This window comes from Physeter macrocephalus, chromosome 12, assembly GCF_002837175.3.
Source record: "Physeter macrocephalus isolate SW-GA chromosome 12, ASM283717v5, whole genome shotgun sequence".
Taxonomy (NCBI): Eukaryota; Metazoa; Chordata; class Mammalia; order Artiodactyla; family Physeteridae; genus Physeter; species Physeter macrocephalus.
The window spans coordinates 52388094-52405683 of record NC_041225.1 but is presented as its reverse complement, the minus strand read 5'-3'; the positions used below and the strand labels follow the sequence as shown (position 1 = coordinate 52405683).

The 17590-nt window shown below is 38.2% G+C and overlaps 1 pseudogene; it reads right to left on the bottom strand.

Annotated features, from left to right (window-relative positions):
- Positions 1-4911: 4911 nt before the first annotated feature.
- On the bottom strand, positions 4912-7045 carry LOC102988739 (metal regulatory transcription factor 1-like; annotated as a pseudogene).
- Positions 7046-17590: the final 10545 nt, after the last annotated feature.

Genomic DNA, 17590 nt, shown 5'->3' with positions numbered 1-17590 from the left:
CTCCCAATCTAATGGATATCATTGAACTGACCAATTATAATCATCCCAGTGCCTATAGTATTTGTAATGATTGAGCTATTGCAGTGTCAAAAATAGTGCTATCACCTTGAAATAGAGTCAAAGCCACTATTCCAAAAAATAATAAGCCTTAGATAATGACATCTTCCTGTCTGAGTTGATTTGGATATTCATACTGTATTCTTTCATTTGTTGATTCAGCAAATATATAACGAGTACCAAATATCTGCCAGATATACTAGGCTTCAGCAGGTGTGTGTATGGGGGATTAGGATAAATTTGGAGATCTCGTATTCAACTCCATGAATGATGAATTTTGGATATGGAATCTCATTTGCATCAAACATCATTAATTATTTTAAAAGATTTCTTCCAAACTAATATAAGGGGCTGTACATTGTAGTGGTTAAGAGTATGGGCTCTAAAGTCCTATGGTCAGAATTCAAACCCCCACCTCTACCCCTTGCGAGTTGGGTGACCTTGGACAAATTACTTAATGTCACTCTGCCTCAGATTTCTCACTGATAAAATTTTAAGAATTGGGTCATTATTAAAAGAAGATAACACTTCTGAAACATTGATCACAGCTCTTGGCACATGGAATACGTGTTACACATATAAAAAGAAAGAGAGTGATAGAATGAAATATCAGGGCAGTTGCTTAATTGGTTTCTTTAAACAGGTGACAATGTGACTGAGAACACTATTCTTTTGTGATCCTGCCCTTACATCTTGTAACTTACTATTTATGCTTATTGAACTTGGGATCCTAATTTTAAAAAAAACAAAAGGGTGTGTGCTGAGATGGGGGGTCTACATGCTCACTAAACTTGGGAAATCTTAAAGGCATCAGGTTTTACCTTAGCCACGACTTGAAAGAGACCAGAACAATCTCTCTACTAGTGGAAGAACAAACAAACTATTGCACTCATTTTGTTGAAGCAAGAGTATTGTTTCTCAGTGCCTGATTGAGTTTACCACAGTCATCTGTGACCTAGTAGCGATTACAGCATAAGTATATATCAAGAGAGTTCATGAAATTCTCAGTAAACATATAAGGAATTATAGCCTCTTCTTGGGAGTGTTTCTTATTTTTCCAATATGAATAAAAATATTCTGTCTCTTTTGGAAGAGACAGATACATCTACAATGTTGTCTACATCTGATACCATTTAACAAGGTAACTTGTTAAATATGAGCAACTGACGGTTGCTCATATGTTGTATACCTAGGTGCTATTTCTATTATTACAGAGTTAGAGATATTTGAATTTGGTTGAATTATACCCTTGCTCTCAAAGTTCATGGTCATTCTTGTTTTCTACCTGGCCTTGTTTGTTTTGTTGTTGTCACAGACAAAATAAGAAAGAAGGAAAAATTTGAATTAATGTATCTATGTTTCATGGTTATGAAATATAATTACCTATGTACATAAGGAAGTATATGGTTTGCTCTGTGTGTGTGTAACAAGTTGTCACAGACAAAATAAGAAAGAAGGAAAAATTTGAATTAATGTATCTATGTTTCATGGTTATGAAATATAATTACCTATGTACATAAGGAAGTATATGGTTTGCTCTGTGTGTGTGTGTGTGTGTGTGTAACAAACTTAAGAATTTGTGGATGCTGTTATATTGTTATATTTTTTGGATTGAGTTGGGCAGTGATATTACTCACAGTTTATAACTCAGACTTTACATGTATTATTCTTAAACATTAAAGATGCTATATAACTGGCAATTCCATGATCAAATATCTTTGCTGGAAAATTGATTACTACATTTTTTTTTAAGCTTTTTGATGTGGACCATTTTTAAAGTCTTTTTTTGAATTTGTTACAGTATTTCTTGTTTTATGTTTTGGTGTTTTGGCCCCAAGGCATGTGCGATCTTAGCTCCATGACCAGGAATCGAGCCTGCACCCCCTGCATTGGAAGGTGAAGTCTTAACCACTGGACCACCAGGGAAGTCCTGGATTATTTCATTTTAAATTGTGTTTTCCTCTGTTCCACTAACTTTGATATAAATAAATCACTTCACATATTTTCCTAATTTTTTAAATTAGGTTTTATTGGAGTATAGTTGCGTTACAATGTTGTCTTAGTTTCTACTGTACAGCAAAATGACTCAGTTATACATACACATATCCCCTCTTTTTTGGATTTCCTTCCCATTTAGGTCACCACAGAGCATTGAATAGAATTCCCTGTGCTATACAGTAGGTTCTCATTAGTTACCTATTATATTCTATACATAGTATCAATAGTGTGTATATGTCAACCCCAATCTCTCAATTCTTCCCACCCCTCCCCTTTCCCCCTTGGTATGCATACATTTGTTCTCTATGTCTGTGTCTATTTCTGCTTTGCAAATAAGATCATCTATACCATTTGTCTAGATTCTACATATATGCATTAATATATGATATTTGTTTTTCTCTTTCTGACTTACTTCACTCTGTATGAATTGTTCCTTTTATGGCTGAGTAATATTCCATTGTATATATGTACCGCATCTTCTTTATCCATTCCTCTGTTGATGGACATTTAGGTTGCTTCCATGTCTTGGCTATTGTAAATATTGTTGCAATGAACATTGGGTGCATGTGTCTTTTTGAATTATGCTTTTCTCTGGGTATATGCCCAGTAATGGGATTGTTCTATTATTAGTTTTTTAAGGAACCTCTATACTGTTCTCCATAGTGGCTGTATCAATTTACATTCCCACCAACAATGCATGAGGGTTCCCTTTTCTCCACATCCTCTCCAGCATTTATTGTTTGTAGGTTTTTTTGATGATGGCCATTCTGACTGGTGTGAGGTGATACCTCATGGTAGTTTTGATTTGCATTTCTCTAATAATTACTGATATTGAGCATCTTTTCATGTGTTTGTTGGCCATTTGTATGTCTTCTTTGGAGAAATGTCTATTTAGGGCTTCCATCCTTTTTTGGATTGGGTTGTTTTTTTTTTTGATATTGAGCAGCATGAGTTATTTGTATATTTTGGAGATTAATCCTTTGTCAGTTGCTTTGTTTCAAATATTTTCTCCCATTCTGAGGGTTGTCATCTTGCCAGCATTTATTGTTTGTAGGTTTTTTTGATGATGGCCATTCTGACTGGTGTGAGGTGATACCTCATGGTAGTTTTGATTTGCATTTCTCTAATAATTACTGATATTGAGCATCTTTTCATGTGTTTGTTGGCCATTTGTATGTCTTCTTTGGAGAAATGTCTATTTAGGGCTTCCATCCTTTTTTGGATTGGGTTGTTTTTTTTTTTGATATTGAGCAGCATGAGTTATTTGTATATTTTGGAGATTAATCCTTTGTCAGTTGCTTTGTTTCAAATATTTTCTCCCATTCTGAGGGTTGTCGTCTTGTCTTGTTTATAGTTTCCTTTGCTGTGCAAAAGCTTTTAAGTTTAATTAGATCCCATTTGTTTATTTTTGTTTTAATTATCATTACTCTAGGAGGTGGGTCAAAAAAGATCTTGCGGGCTTCCCTCGTGGTGCAGTGGTTGAGAGTCTGCCTGCCGATGTAGGGGAAACGGGTTCTAATTTCAATCTTTCACATGTAGCTGTCCAGTTTTCCCAGCACCACTTATTGAAGAGACTGTCTTTTTTCCATTGTATATTCTTGCCTCCTTTGTCATAGATTAGGTGACCACAGCTGCGTGGGTTTGTCTCTGGGCTTTCTATGCTGTTCCATTGATCTATATTTCTGTTTTTTGTGCTAGTACCATACTGTCTTGATTACTGTAGCTTTGTAGTATAGTCTGAAATCAGGGAGCCTGATTCCTCCAGCCCCGTTTTTCTTTCTCAAGATTACTTTGGCTATTTGCAGTCTTTTGTGTTTCCGTACAAATTCTAAAATTTTTTGTTCTAGTTCTGTGAAAAATGCCATTTGTAATTTGATAGGGATTGTACTGAATCTGTAAATTGCTTTAGGCAGTATATTTAGTGATATGTCAATTTATCTGTCAACTCACCCTCACTTAAGAGCACTATTCTGACCAATGATGTTTCCTTTAGCATAGTTTGGCTCCTCATAGGCTAAGTGTACCCCTGTGTTACATTCAGTTAATTATTTTACACTTATTTTTCCAGTTGATGTATTGTTGAGCAAATAAGCCAATAAGATGGAAAAACTGCTTTTACCTATTGTATTTGAACAAGAATGAATGCTGCTAGCAATCATTATCCTTTGACCTAAAGTGAGTCTATGGCCTCTGACCTGAGGAGATACAAATTTGTGTTACCTCTAAAATGTGGTTCGCCCATGCTTAATTCTATTACACCCAGTATCAATACAGTCTATCAAACTCACTAAAAAATGTCAAAATATGAATCACCATTGTCTTTTCTACTATCATTTTCCTACTTTTCCTATGCCACTTTTATTTACCAACGTTTGGCTTGATATTTTAAAATGCAACCAAGATAAATTTTGATGGTAGCAATGATAATCAATACCAGATTAAACAGCCTAAAAATTAAAAATGGAGAAATGTTGAGATTTGTTGAAGTCCACTGTGAAAGCATTCCTGAAGCTTTCTTTTTTCTTTTCATTTAGAATTTTTATGCATACGAGTAACCTTAATTTCCAAGTTCACATGACAATAAGCAAAAGTGACATACAGTGCAGCCAAACAGTTCATTTATAACTTAGCTTTTTTTGTTGTTTTGTTTCATTTTTGTTTGTTTGTTTTTCTCCAAAGATCAGTTCCTTAAAAATAGATGCTCCTGGGATATGAATAAAGAAAATATGTCTGAAAGGTGAGGATTTCAAACAGTAGATTTCTTCCTCCTTCAAACTGCTGACCCCACGATGGTAGGCATTGCACCTTCTGCCTCCTGCTCAGCCTCTGTTCCTGGAGGTGAGCACATCTGGTCTTTCACTTGGAGAAGCTGCTGGTCAGGCCCATCTCCTCCTCCTCCTGCAGTAGTGCTTCAGTGGGAATCAGATTGGACGGCGTGTCCAGGTTCTGGAGGGACAGAAACTCTGATGTATCCATGGCACGTAATGTTTCTGTCTGAGGGTCTGAAGGAGTCACTGCTTGTCTGCTTTGCTCACAGGAAGAGGATGCGGTGGAGTAGGACGACAGGGGGATTGTGGGCAGGAGAAAAAGTCTGCAGTGGTAGCTTCAGGCTGGGTTCATCAGGAGGCTGGGCGCTCAGCACTGGAGCGGGAGGGGAAGGACAGCCCTTCCTCCTGCTGGCCGTCCTCTCCTTGGTGGAGTCCCGGCACGCACACTGACACTGACAGGCCTCCTCTTGTTTGATGATCACAGGGGCGCTGAGGCCCATCTGCTGTACAGTGCTCCCTGTGCTACTGGTAGTGCAGTGGGAAAAAACACCTTCTCAACTTTAGATGTTTGCTGAATTTGTTCTTGGGTGTGTGGTGAGCTGGTGGCACCGTTCAGTAACCACTGTAAGTTCTGTTCTCCCATGATGAGGGTGGGCTGCAGGAGAGCCGTGCTGGGAGTCAGGGTGATGGTTATAGTGGGATTACTAGTTAGGACGGAGTTGGCATCCAGGGGCCGAGTCTGGACCATGGCCGGCAGGGGCTCAGTAGTACTCTGGTTGAGGCGGTGCTGCCATGGCTGACGCCACTGCCGCTGCTGACGCCAAAGCCCCAGCGACAACAGAAAGTCCCGGTACGATGGGCTGCAGTGCCTGGGGGTGCGGAAGAAACTCTTGATGATTAGCAGCAAACTGTGTGCTGTGGGGAACAGGCACTTCTGGAGGTTGTAAGAGAGCAGGTGGGTTGCCAAAGGCAGCTTGCTGGGAGCCAGTTCCTAGGGAGGGAGCAGGCAGAGGAGCAGACGGTGCTGAGGCCGGTAGTAGAGGCCGGGGTGGCTCGGAGATGCCAGGCTGCCTGTTGAGGGTCTTTCTGAATTGCTGGATCAGCTGACTTCTGGAACATTGGTTCAAAAATGATGGCTGGTGAAAGTGTGCTGAAAGTGAGCGTTCTGGCCTGTATTGGAATGTTCTTGAAATTCGGAATCTGTGGACAGAAGGCTTAAATTCCTCAGAGTGAGTGATTTGTATCCTCGGATCCATTGTGATTTAGAAGTGCACTGTATGAATTTCCTTTGTTATCGTGACCTTTCATGTGACTTTTGAGACTGTATTGAGTGCTGAATGTTTTCTCACAGCCATTACTGGGGCAGAAAAAGGGTCTTTCACCAGTATGTGTACGGACGTGAGTTTTAAGGTGGTGGCTTGCTGCAAATGCTTTTCCACAGCCATCATGATCACACCGAAATGGCTTTTCTCCTGTCTGGGTTCAAATGTGCTTCCTCAGATCACTGAGCGTGGTGAAGTACTTGCCACAGCCTTCAGATTCACAGTTAAACGTCTTCCCTGTGTGAAGCCTCTGATGTGCTTTCAGCCTGTACAGCGTGTTGAACGCCTTCTCACAGCCCTGAGCTTCGCACTGAAACGGCTTCTCCTTCGTGTGCACCGCACGTGGATCCTGAGGCTGTAGGAGGTGAGGAAGGCCTTGCCGTAGCCCTCCTGATTACAGACAAATGTGTACTCTCCCCGGTGGGTCTTCTGGTGGGTGCGCAGGTTGCCTGCTGTGCTGTAGGTGCGGGGACAGCCCTCAAAGGTGCACTGGTACCACTTTACTTCGTTTCGTTTCTGGACATTCCGACAGCACTGTGAGGGTTGCACCTTCGATATTGCTTGGCATGGGCGTGGAACCAGGGTTTATTGTTAAATGATTCTGATCTGGTGAGATAATGTGTTGCACATAACCCTGGGACATTGCTTCATGATCTATTAGATGAAAGCCCTCTTCACCCCCTACTAGAAAAGGCAAGTGTTCTCCGCACTGTCCGTCGTCATCTTCATCTTCCAAAGTGCCAGGATCCTGCTCGATAAGAACAGTTGTCCTATCATAACAGTTCCAGATGAGGAAGGCACCAGTCCTTTCTTATCCACAGACCTGAGCATCTTGTCATCGGGGGTCAGCTCATCTTCCTCTACCTCAAAGTAGCTGATGCTGTCGTCTGGACTGTGTTCCCCCAAGGTTCAGTCGTGCTCAGCCCAATTGTGAGAAATGGAAAGGTAGTGACCTGTCTCCGCGGCTTCTGGCAACGGCGGCGGCGGCAGCAGCTTCTCCCCTGCCCAGCAGCACCAAAGCTTTCTCTTTTTAAGTGAATTTTATTTCAAATGGCTTACATTACTTACCATACAGTAGATAGGCAATTAGTCTAAAGGAATCTCTTTTCTAATTTCATTTCCCTCAAGAGGACTTTTCTCCAACATTTCACCTTCTTGACTTTCCTGTCCTTGTATTGATGGGGTAGTATATTTCCATTACCTTTGCAATCTTTTTTCATTCCCCTTACAACTGAATTTAATTTAGTCTGCGATTCTAGACATGAAGTGTTGGTCCAACTGAGTTATTTAAACTCAAAAGGTACAGGATTTTTATTACTCCAAGTCAAGCTTTCTATGTGACAAGTTTGTCAAAGATGGAAGCCCAAGATTATTTTTAAAAGAGGAAATGATTCTCTTGTGTTTGTGACTTTGGATAATGCATATAGCAGAACTGATAACCACCCTTACTCCTGACGCCTATGATCTCCCAGACCATCTAGCACCTGTTAATCTATTGAAATTTACCATACATTTTTCCTTTCATCTTAACCTTACATTAAATATTTCCTGCAATGTAGATATCTGAGCCACTTAAAAACAAATAGTTTATTAAAAATTACATGGTATACAGGTAATTTTAGCACAGAGAGCACATTTTTTACCACCACATCTGTTACTAACATGATTCACTAAGCAATGTGTGTATCTGTATGGTAAGGATGTGAGAATATGATTACAACCAAGTGATATAGGAGGTTATTTTCCTTATGTCATATGAGAAATTACAGGAGTCTAGACTAAATACGGGGCAGAGGAAATGTATAAAACTCACATGATTAAAGAGACCAAAGCTGTAGAGATCAACAAGATTTGATGACCTATTAGAAGGGGCAAAGTAGAGGACAGTGCTGTTAAGGAAACAAATACAAATTTGCCTTCGGTGACTAAATCTAGTCATGATGACACTTTAAAAACTAAACACGTTGAAAGGGCTAGATTTGTTATTGTATTCTGTTTGATTGATTGATTTAATTATTTCCATTTTGCATACACGAGACATGAAAGTGGAGATATCTGGTAGCTGTTGGAGATATAGATCTGGATTACAAAAGAGATAGGACTACTATTCATTAGCAAACACGTAGTAGTCAAGAGTGGATAGGGTTGCTTGGGAAGTTGTGGATGCAAAAGAGCAGAGGGCTAAGGACAAAACTTAAAAAAAATAACCCAGAAACTAAACGATAACTAGAAAAGTTAAGAAAGTAAGGAAAATGGTGCCACAAAATCTGATGGAAGGGGAAAATAAAATGAGGTCTAGAAAAGAGAAACTGAATGGATTAAAGATTTAGTTAATAAGACCTCTATGTGTAAACTGACAGAAGTATGATGATTTAACCTGCCTGAGGAAGTGGGCATGAATTGGGTTTGCTTCTAAGGGTCACATGTAACTTGTAAACATGTATAATCTACCTGGACAGTGTTTTCAATCTTTAGAGATGATAACCAGAAGTGAATGTATTATATAAGAAAAGTGTTTAAGATTATATATATGTATATGTTATACATAAAACATACTATCTATAACTATATATATATATATATATATATATATATATATATATATATATACATGTACATATAATCTCCAGAAACTTCAGAATTTCTATATAGAGGAAGCTTATAGGTAGCAATCCAGTTGAAACACAAGGCTAGGAACATTTCTTGAGGTTGTATTTCCACGAGCACTTGGTATTTGCTTGGAGATTGTGTTTCATTAGGGGTGACTGTGTGGAGGGCTGGCTGATGAAAATTGCGGTGATGGACTTAGGCTACTTAACTGCCATGTGCCAGATCTTGATACCACGTTAGATCTGTGGAATCACATGTAGGTCACCCCTTGGGTTCTCTGTTGGTAACTTTGGGCGGGCTTTAATGAGGATGGCATGATGATCAGTTCTGGGTATTATACCTGTCCATTCCAAGTATAACAACCCATTTAGATGAAGTCTTCCCTAGAAGGTGAATATTCGATCTGATAGTCTTTTGAAATATCTTGCAATGCTGTTAATCAATACTTTTCATAATCAACACTCCAATGTAATTATGATTTTTTTAAAAAGTGAAACAGTGGGCAAAGAAGTGGTCAAATGTTTTAAAATAGTGCAGGTTGGATCTCTGGGGATTTTAAAGAACCATGTGTTTGTTGAAAAAAAACTGTTGCTCAAGCTTAAAAAAAAGTTGAAACTGAAACCAAGCATATTCATTTAAAAAGTTTATTCTAGTCCTACTCCAGACTCTTTCAGAACAATGTTATTTATTCTATTCAATCCCTATATCTTAACATAGCTGACAATGTTGGAGGTATTTCAAAGTTGACATTGCTGGTATAATTTCTGTGAAGGTTTTAATGTCTAATTGAAACATGAGAATCTCTAGAAACAGAAAAGCCATTCTTTCTTATCTTTCAAAAAAGTGTTTAGGGCTTCCCTGGTGGCGCAGTGGTTGGGAGTCCGCCTGCCGATGCAGGGGACGTGGGTTCGTGCCCCGGTCCGGGAGGATCCCACATGCCGCGGAGCGGCTGGGCCCGTGGGCCATGGCCGCTGGGCCTGCGCGTCCGGAGCCTGTGCTCCGCAACGGGAGAGGCCAAGGCAGTGAGAGGCCCGCGTACCGCAAAAAAAAAAAAAAAAAAAAAAAAAAAAGTGTTTATATCTGCAAATGACCTCTCAAAAGACACTTCCACAAATGTTCTCTTTTTTATGGGTAAAAAGAGGAAAATTACTTCATCCAAGTGTAAGTAATATGAATAAGAAAATTCTCATTATAGAAATTTGCCAGGGCCCTTTTATTTAGCTCAATAGCATTCAATTGGCTATAGTGATAAAATTCAAAGTTAGCAGAGGTGGAATATTCTTCCATTTAACATCAAGCCAGTACTGAAGAAAATTGCTGCCATATTTTCTAAGTTATTAACCTTTACAATGAGATATATTTCTATGCATAGAGAAGAATTTTCTCCTCTATTTTAATGTGAACTTAAGTTAGAGATACTAAGCAAATAAATAAATTGAAATCGAGCCATACACAGCTGTTTTCTTTTGTCCTTTCTACATTTGCCTTTACGTTACATATTGGAAAAATGTAGGAAATGTTTGAAACTCTTATTGATTACAATAATGCCATTTTGTTATGCCGATAAAAGGGATTGTATGAGTTAAAGCATATGCCTTTTTCTTAAAAGTGTGTGATAGACTCCTATTGCCATTAAAACCCCTCAAAAATCATTATCTATGTCTGAATTACTTCATTCAAACTCCCTATTCCTTCACTGTGGTTCTAGCCAACTTCCTGACAGAAAGTAATCAAAATTGCCTTTGTCCATTCATTTCCCTTCTGCCTTAGTGGATTTTCCATAGTACTGCATGCCCAGGTTACCCAACTTTCCTCTTTCCATATTCCCACGAGTTGATCTTCCATAAATTGTTCCACAATTTAACCTCACCCCCAAACCCTGTTCAGATTTGTCAAGGTATACTTGAGTACTTCTTTCTTCTAGCCCTGTTTAGATACATCACTCTTGCAGCTAAACTCTATGAGCTATCTCAGTTTATGCACTTATCCAGCCTAAAACCTCCCTCTGTAAATAACTTATTCCAGACTTTATTGTGATAGTCCTTTATCCTATTCACATTTATCAGCCCCCTGCCCCACATAGTAAAACACATGAGTTTAGAGTAGGACAGCTAGAGTATAAAATTTAGTTCTGAGTGTGTGACTTGATTCTCTGAAATTCAGTTTTTGCATCAGCATTATAGGAACAACAATATTTATTACAGAGTACTGTGTGAATATTAAATAACATAAATAATGAAAGACACTTTGCTAAATGCCTAACACTTTGAAAGAATTGAATAGGTGTTAACCATTCTCATTCTCAATAATTTTATTATTCCGCTTGGTTTTTTTTTTTTTTTTTTTTGCGGTACGTGGGCCTCTCCCTGCTGTGGCCTCTCCCGTTGCGGAGCACAGGCTCCGGACGCACAGGCCCAGTGGCCACGGCTCAAGGGACCGGACCGGGGCACGAACCTGTGTCCCCTGCATCGGCAGGCGGACTCTCAACCACTGCGCCACCAGGGAAGCCCTATTCTGCTGTTTTTGAACATCTCTAGGAGATGTAAAATAAACTGAGATACAGTGAAATAGTCATGGGATTTGAAATTAAACATATCTCTGTTAGTAATCTGACTTAAAACTTATTAGCTGTGTGACTTTGTCTTACCCTCTTTAAGCTTTATAGTGATGATTCAATAACATGATTTGTATATAACAGCTCACATAAAATTTGTCCTGATTAAATGTCTATTGAATGTGTAAATGAGTGATGTACACTGTAGTGTTGACCTTTACAGTTTCAAAAATATTTTCACTGAACCATCCGGCAAAGGATTATTTATCACATTTGGACAGTAAACTGTACTAGGCATGGGGAATAATTTCAAATAGGCCTGGTAAGGACCATTATCTATTTGCGTGGTACATAATATAGCACTGCCTGCCCTTAGATTGGTTAATAATTCTTTGGAAACAGTAGCAGGTATCTCTTTCTACTCAAGCCTAAACTATAATTCACATACATCTGGTATGTCTGGAAAACTGATGAGTCAGGCCTTCCCCTAATCAATTTCTATAACTTTTCCCCTATAATTCTTTCAAGCCACCTGAGACAATTATAGGTGTGGCCATAAGAGAAAAAATGTCTAGAGAAAGGTATTAGAGAATGTAAAGGAGAATGTATTCAGGGTCAGCAGCCAAAATGCATGCAAGGTAGACTCTGAAATAAGTTCCAGGGGAACAGTGCCATTGGAGGTAAGTGGACTGGTTGGAAAGCATCCACGGTTCCAGGCTGAGTAGCAGAGAACAGCACTGGATGAAGCTTTCCCGCCTCAGCATGGAGGTAGCAAATCTGGATTACATAACAGATGTGATTATGACAAATGCGGGGGACGCATTTGTCATAATCATATGATTATTATAACAAAGTGAATCAATCATCAATCATATAATCTAGAATTTTTCCCCATTGCAAGGTTGAATGTTAGTAAAAAGAAAACATTATTTAGGATTTACATATTAGTCACTCATCCACAACAGTCAAAACAATAATAGTTCATTTTAATATTTACCAGATTAAAAGTGCATTTCTAAAACCAAGTTCTCATTACTTACTGACTTCTCAACGGCTAGTATTTAAATGAATTTTATAAAGTCAATAGAATATGCATTATAACCATATAAACATTAATTTCATTAATAAATTTCCTATGTGACTTTAAGTATATGATCCCTCCAAAAGTTTTCACTATTTTCCCAAAATCATGTAGTGATATAATTACCCATAAATAAAAAATGATGCAACATATTTGAAGGTACAAGGTGCTACCTTGAAATCAGCTTATAAAAGTTAATGGTCAATAAAACTTGTTTTCAGTTCATAAAATGTGTTTAACTTTCTCTTGAAATATCTGACAATTAGAAGCATGCTATTATTGTATTGGAATAAAATCCAATTAAATCACAAAGCTACATCCCTTCTTTCAGAAATTTTCAGAGAAATAAGAAATAGCTCTTGAATAGAGGTCATATCTAGATATTTAGAATTATGGTGATAATATAATGGTGGAGAAGAATTAATTGGAAAAACAAGTTGAAACACTGTAATGTTATTTCTAAAAACAAATATGGTGATTGACACATGCCCATGAACTTTTCGAATGAAAGTAGATGGAAATCTCTTGCCACTTGACATTAAAATTCCAACAGCAAATGTCTATGGCTGTATCCCAAACTGAGTAATTATATTTTGTCCATAGCATAAGCATTTGATGATTTTATGTTTCTCAGTATGTCCTGCTTTTACAATTTCACCAAGGACTGCATTAAAAAAAAACACTAATATTAAAATGGCAAAATCAGGGAATGTCAGAAAAAAGGCAACCAAATAAAACTGAAACAAGGCTAGATATATCTAGAGAGAGAGAGAGAGAAAGATGTTGCCATACATAAATAAATAAGCCTCCACCTTGAATGACTTTGAATTCTATGTAAAAACGGTCTACACATATTTAAGAGAAAAATTCCTCTAGTATGAGCTTCAGGCTCAGTGATTGTTACGCATTATATGCTAAAATGTAGTGAAAAGAAGAGGAAAAATATCTGCAGCTATGATGAGTGATGGGCAGGCCTATGGCCAGTAGTTATCTTCTCTCTTTTCATAAAATCTTCCAGTTGAACTTGGTGGAACAAAAAATCTGTGTCCAGGTTATCCTGGGACCTTTTTGGTTCCCTAAGTTTGGTATTGGCTAGTAGGTATGAAGCTTAATAACTCCCAAAGTCCTTTTAGATATCTTGCTCATTCAGCATTAAAAGAAAGTGTGGTCAAATTGTTTTTAATTGCTCAATCAAGTGTGGCATGCTTGCTTGTTTTAATGTACAATGCTGAAAAAATAGTAGAATGAAGAGTTAAGATTAAGAAACACGATTTAGAAAAGTAAACCTCAAAAGGAGAATACCAGCTAAACTGAAGAAGTAATCCATGATCTTCAAGTCTTGGATACACACTCAAAAGAAGGTGGCCGACAGTTGCTATTTGGCATAAGCTCCTAAAGCTGGTACAGCATGGTCTATCAATCCTATGATCCTAGCTATACCGAGCTAGGTTGTGGGCAGGTGTATAAGCTGGGAATCACAATCTGCAAGTTGGACACAAATTGCTAAAGAGCAAATTCTTGCCTGATAGAGAAGTTCTGTACGGAGCAACAGCCTGTTAATACTCTCTTTTGAAATGCTCAGTGAGCAAGGAAAAGATAGACCACTGGGCCTCATTGTATTATTCTAAGTGCATTACACATTCTGGAATAACTAGGATGAGAGAAGGATGTAATTTGTGAGATGACTTCCCTTTGCCCTTATTCTTGTGGGTCCTTGCAGTAAACCTCCCTTGGAGAAGATAATCTGTGTAACCCTAGAAACATCAAAGTATTTGATCTCTTATGAGAGACAAGCACAGAAATATGAGCACGCAGATTTAGAAACTGTTGTAGTGTGACAGGCCATTGCCAAATCAGGCTGAATTTATAGCAAAGTTTCGAAGTGATAGAGTAGAAATGACATATATACACTACCAAATGTAAAATAGATAGCTGGTGCGGCGCCATAGCATAGGGAAATCAGCTCAGTGCTTTGAGACCACCTAGAGGGGTGGGATAGGGAGGATGGGAGGGAGGCGCAAGAGGGAGGGGATATGGAGATATATGTGTATATATATAGTTGATTCACTTTGTTATACAGCAGAAACTAATACAACATTGTAAAGCAATTATACTCCAATAAAGATGTTAAAAAATAAATAAAGCAAAGTTTAAAAAAATAAAAAGTTAAGTTTCAATAACAATGTATTTTAGTTTTGAAGAGAAGTTTGAATTTTGCAGAGCACTATATACAGGTTTTATCTCATTTGATCCTCAAAATAGACCCAAATAAAGGAATAGGTATTATGTTTATTTTACAGATGAAGAAATTTAACCCCATAGAAATTAAAAGATTTTTTCCTACTTTATTAGCAAGGATCGGCAGTTAGGACTGGAACACAGGCATTCTGAATCTAATTCCAGTTGGGGGTACATGTGTCTGCACCCATCTGGGCATACTGTGCAGTCTGCCTTGAAATGGGTCTCATCGAGTGTTACCATCCAATTGAATGTCTACTCATAAATGATTCACCATGAAAATGGACGTTGCTGTGTAATTGATAGGAGTTAGAAGCCCTGGTAAAGTCATGCATAGCATGAAGAGATTTTTCATTTTAATTTTTAAATCAAATTGGCAAGGCTATTATGGGACAAATGAAATTCCATTTGACTTGCAGAGTTTCAATTTAAAAGAACTGAATATTTTGTCATGCAAAGTGAACAGTAGTATGCATAGAAAAATTGATGCAATCAAACCACATCTATGCATGGGTTGATTTTAATCCCATGGCTCTACTTTTGATGTAAGAGTAAGGATAAGTAAGGATAAGCGTTACCCACTGATAACAGTGGGTTACACTGAAGGAATGCTTATTGTATCAGACACTGTCCTAAGTACTTTATGTATACAACTTTTCCAACCTCATAACAGCCTTTATGTATACAACTTTTCCAGCCTCAAAACAGAAGGAACAATTATTATCCCCCTTTTTAGACTGAAACTGAGACCCTGGGAATAAGTAACTTGTTAAAGGTTGTATAGTGGGTAAGTAGCAGAGTTGGGTTTTGCCTCTGCAGGCTAGCTCCAGAATGAATGCATTTAAAGAAGAAAGTATACCGCCTCTCATAAAAGTAGGATTACATAATGGAGAAGAACCACAAGGGACTCTGGAGTCACACAGAATCAGTTGGATTTCTGGCTCTGTCACTACCCAGCTGTATTATTCTGAACAAAAGGTTTACCCCATCTCTGCCACAGTTTATTTACCTGTAAAATGGAGATGCTAGTAAAGCCCTTTATCTAGGATCATTAGCAGTTTCAAGTGAGTTAAGCCTACTTCATTGCACATTAGGTAATGAATAAATGATAATTGTAGAGGAAGAGCAGAATTCATACTTTAAAAATAATCTACTCCAAGCCCTTAATCAAAAAAAAAAAATCGTGAAGAAGCTGAAGCCCAAAGGGGTTAATGGCCAATTTTATATCATGTTGTCAGTGGCCAAATCAAGAGTAGAAGCCACACCTTTCAAATCTATGTTTGTGGTCCTTTGAACCACAAAGGAGTAAATAAAGGATTTTATCTCACGTACTTGTTTTTTCAATTAAAAAAGTTCACTATTGAAATATTTTTACTTCTTCTCTGTTTAAAGATGAGTCTACAGTTACAGGAATACCCTTTCAGTCTTGTCTATATGTCACAACTATTTGTAAGTAAACACGAAAAGCGGTGAACTTTTAGCTTGGAAAGAAAGAAATCACAATTTAGCAGTCTAAGATACCAACACGGTTGTGATGAAGTTTTCGTTAATAGCATATTATTTGAGACTCATGATAGTAACAAAAAATTGGCAAATGGAGGAAATCTAGACAATTTTTTATCGTACTCAGACCGTATGTAATAAATATCAACGTTGATGACACAGGCAAGGGCTGTGAGGGCTCAGAGGAATAGGGGGTGGCAAGGACTGCAATGTGTTGGGGGATAAAGCATGACACCCTCTCCCAGCACCTCTCCCCTCACTAAGGACTCACACTGTCCCCCTTGGAACCTCTCAGAGGAGATACTCTGTAGTTTACTTGGACAAATATAAAATAAGTAAAATTCTAACAGTGAACAGATGAAGGATGCCCCCTTTACTTTCCTGATTAAGTATCAGGAAAGATAAGGATAGTTAATGAGGCATGCAAAACAAGACAAAGGCTGATGAAAGAAATGCAAATCGCTTATAAATATAGGGAATAATTGTGATCATATGCTTCTATTTTCTACCTCTACTTTTCTTTCCTTCTTTTTCATCTATGTCTTGCTATACTTTGGTTAATCCTCTTAAACCCAACTTCAGTTGTTTCTAGAATATGGCATAATACAAATTTAAAATAAGAAAAAGATGCTTAATCAAAAGATAACCATATTGAAAAACACACTGATATATGTATTGTGGTTTCTCAAGCTTATTATTTTCTTTAAAGATTATTTTGATGTGGACCATTTTTAAGTCTTTATTGAATTTGTTACAATATTGCTTCTGTTGTATCTTTTTGTTTTTATGGCCACGAAGCATGTGGGATATTAGCTCCCCAACCAGGGATCGAACTCGCACCCCCTGCATTGGAAGGCGAAGTCTTAACACTGGACTGCCAGGGAAGTCTCTCTCAAGCTTAATTTAACTCATAAAATTCTTTTTTTTTTTTTTTTTTTTTGGGTATGCGGGCCTCTCACTGTTGTGGCCTCTCCCGTTGCGGAGCACAGGCTCCGGACGCGCAGGCTCAGCGGCCATGGCTCACGGGCCCAGCCGCTCTGCGGCATGTGGGATCTTCCCAGACCGGGGCACGAACCCGTGTCCCCTGCATCGGCAGGCGGATTCTCAACCACTGCGCCACCAGGGAAGCCCTCATAAAATTCTTTAAAAATCTTCAATCAGCATCCATTTATAATGTTCTTATTGAAGCAGGTATATATGCAGATAAGTGCACATATTATAAATGTACATCTCAATGAATTTTCATGACATAAACATCTAACAGCACCAACATCAAGAAAAAAGAAAATATCTGGGTGTACTCTGATGCTTTTGCAAAAATGTTCCTATAAAAGGGTTTCATCTTCAAGGAATTCATGGAAAAGACTCTGACAAGTACAGGTTTCTGGTAACTGACTATACTGCTGAACTGAATGAATAAGCATTTTCAGAACTCTAATGGAAAACTGATGAATTCATA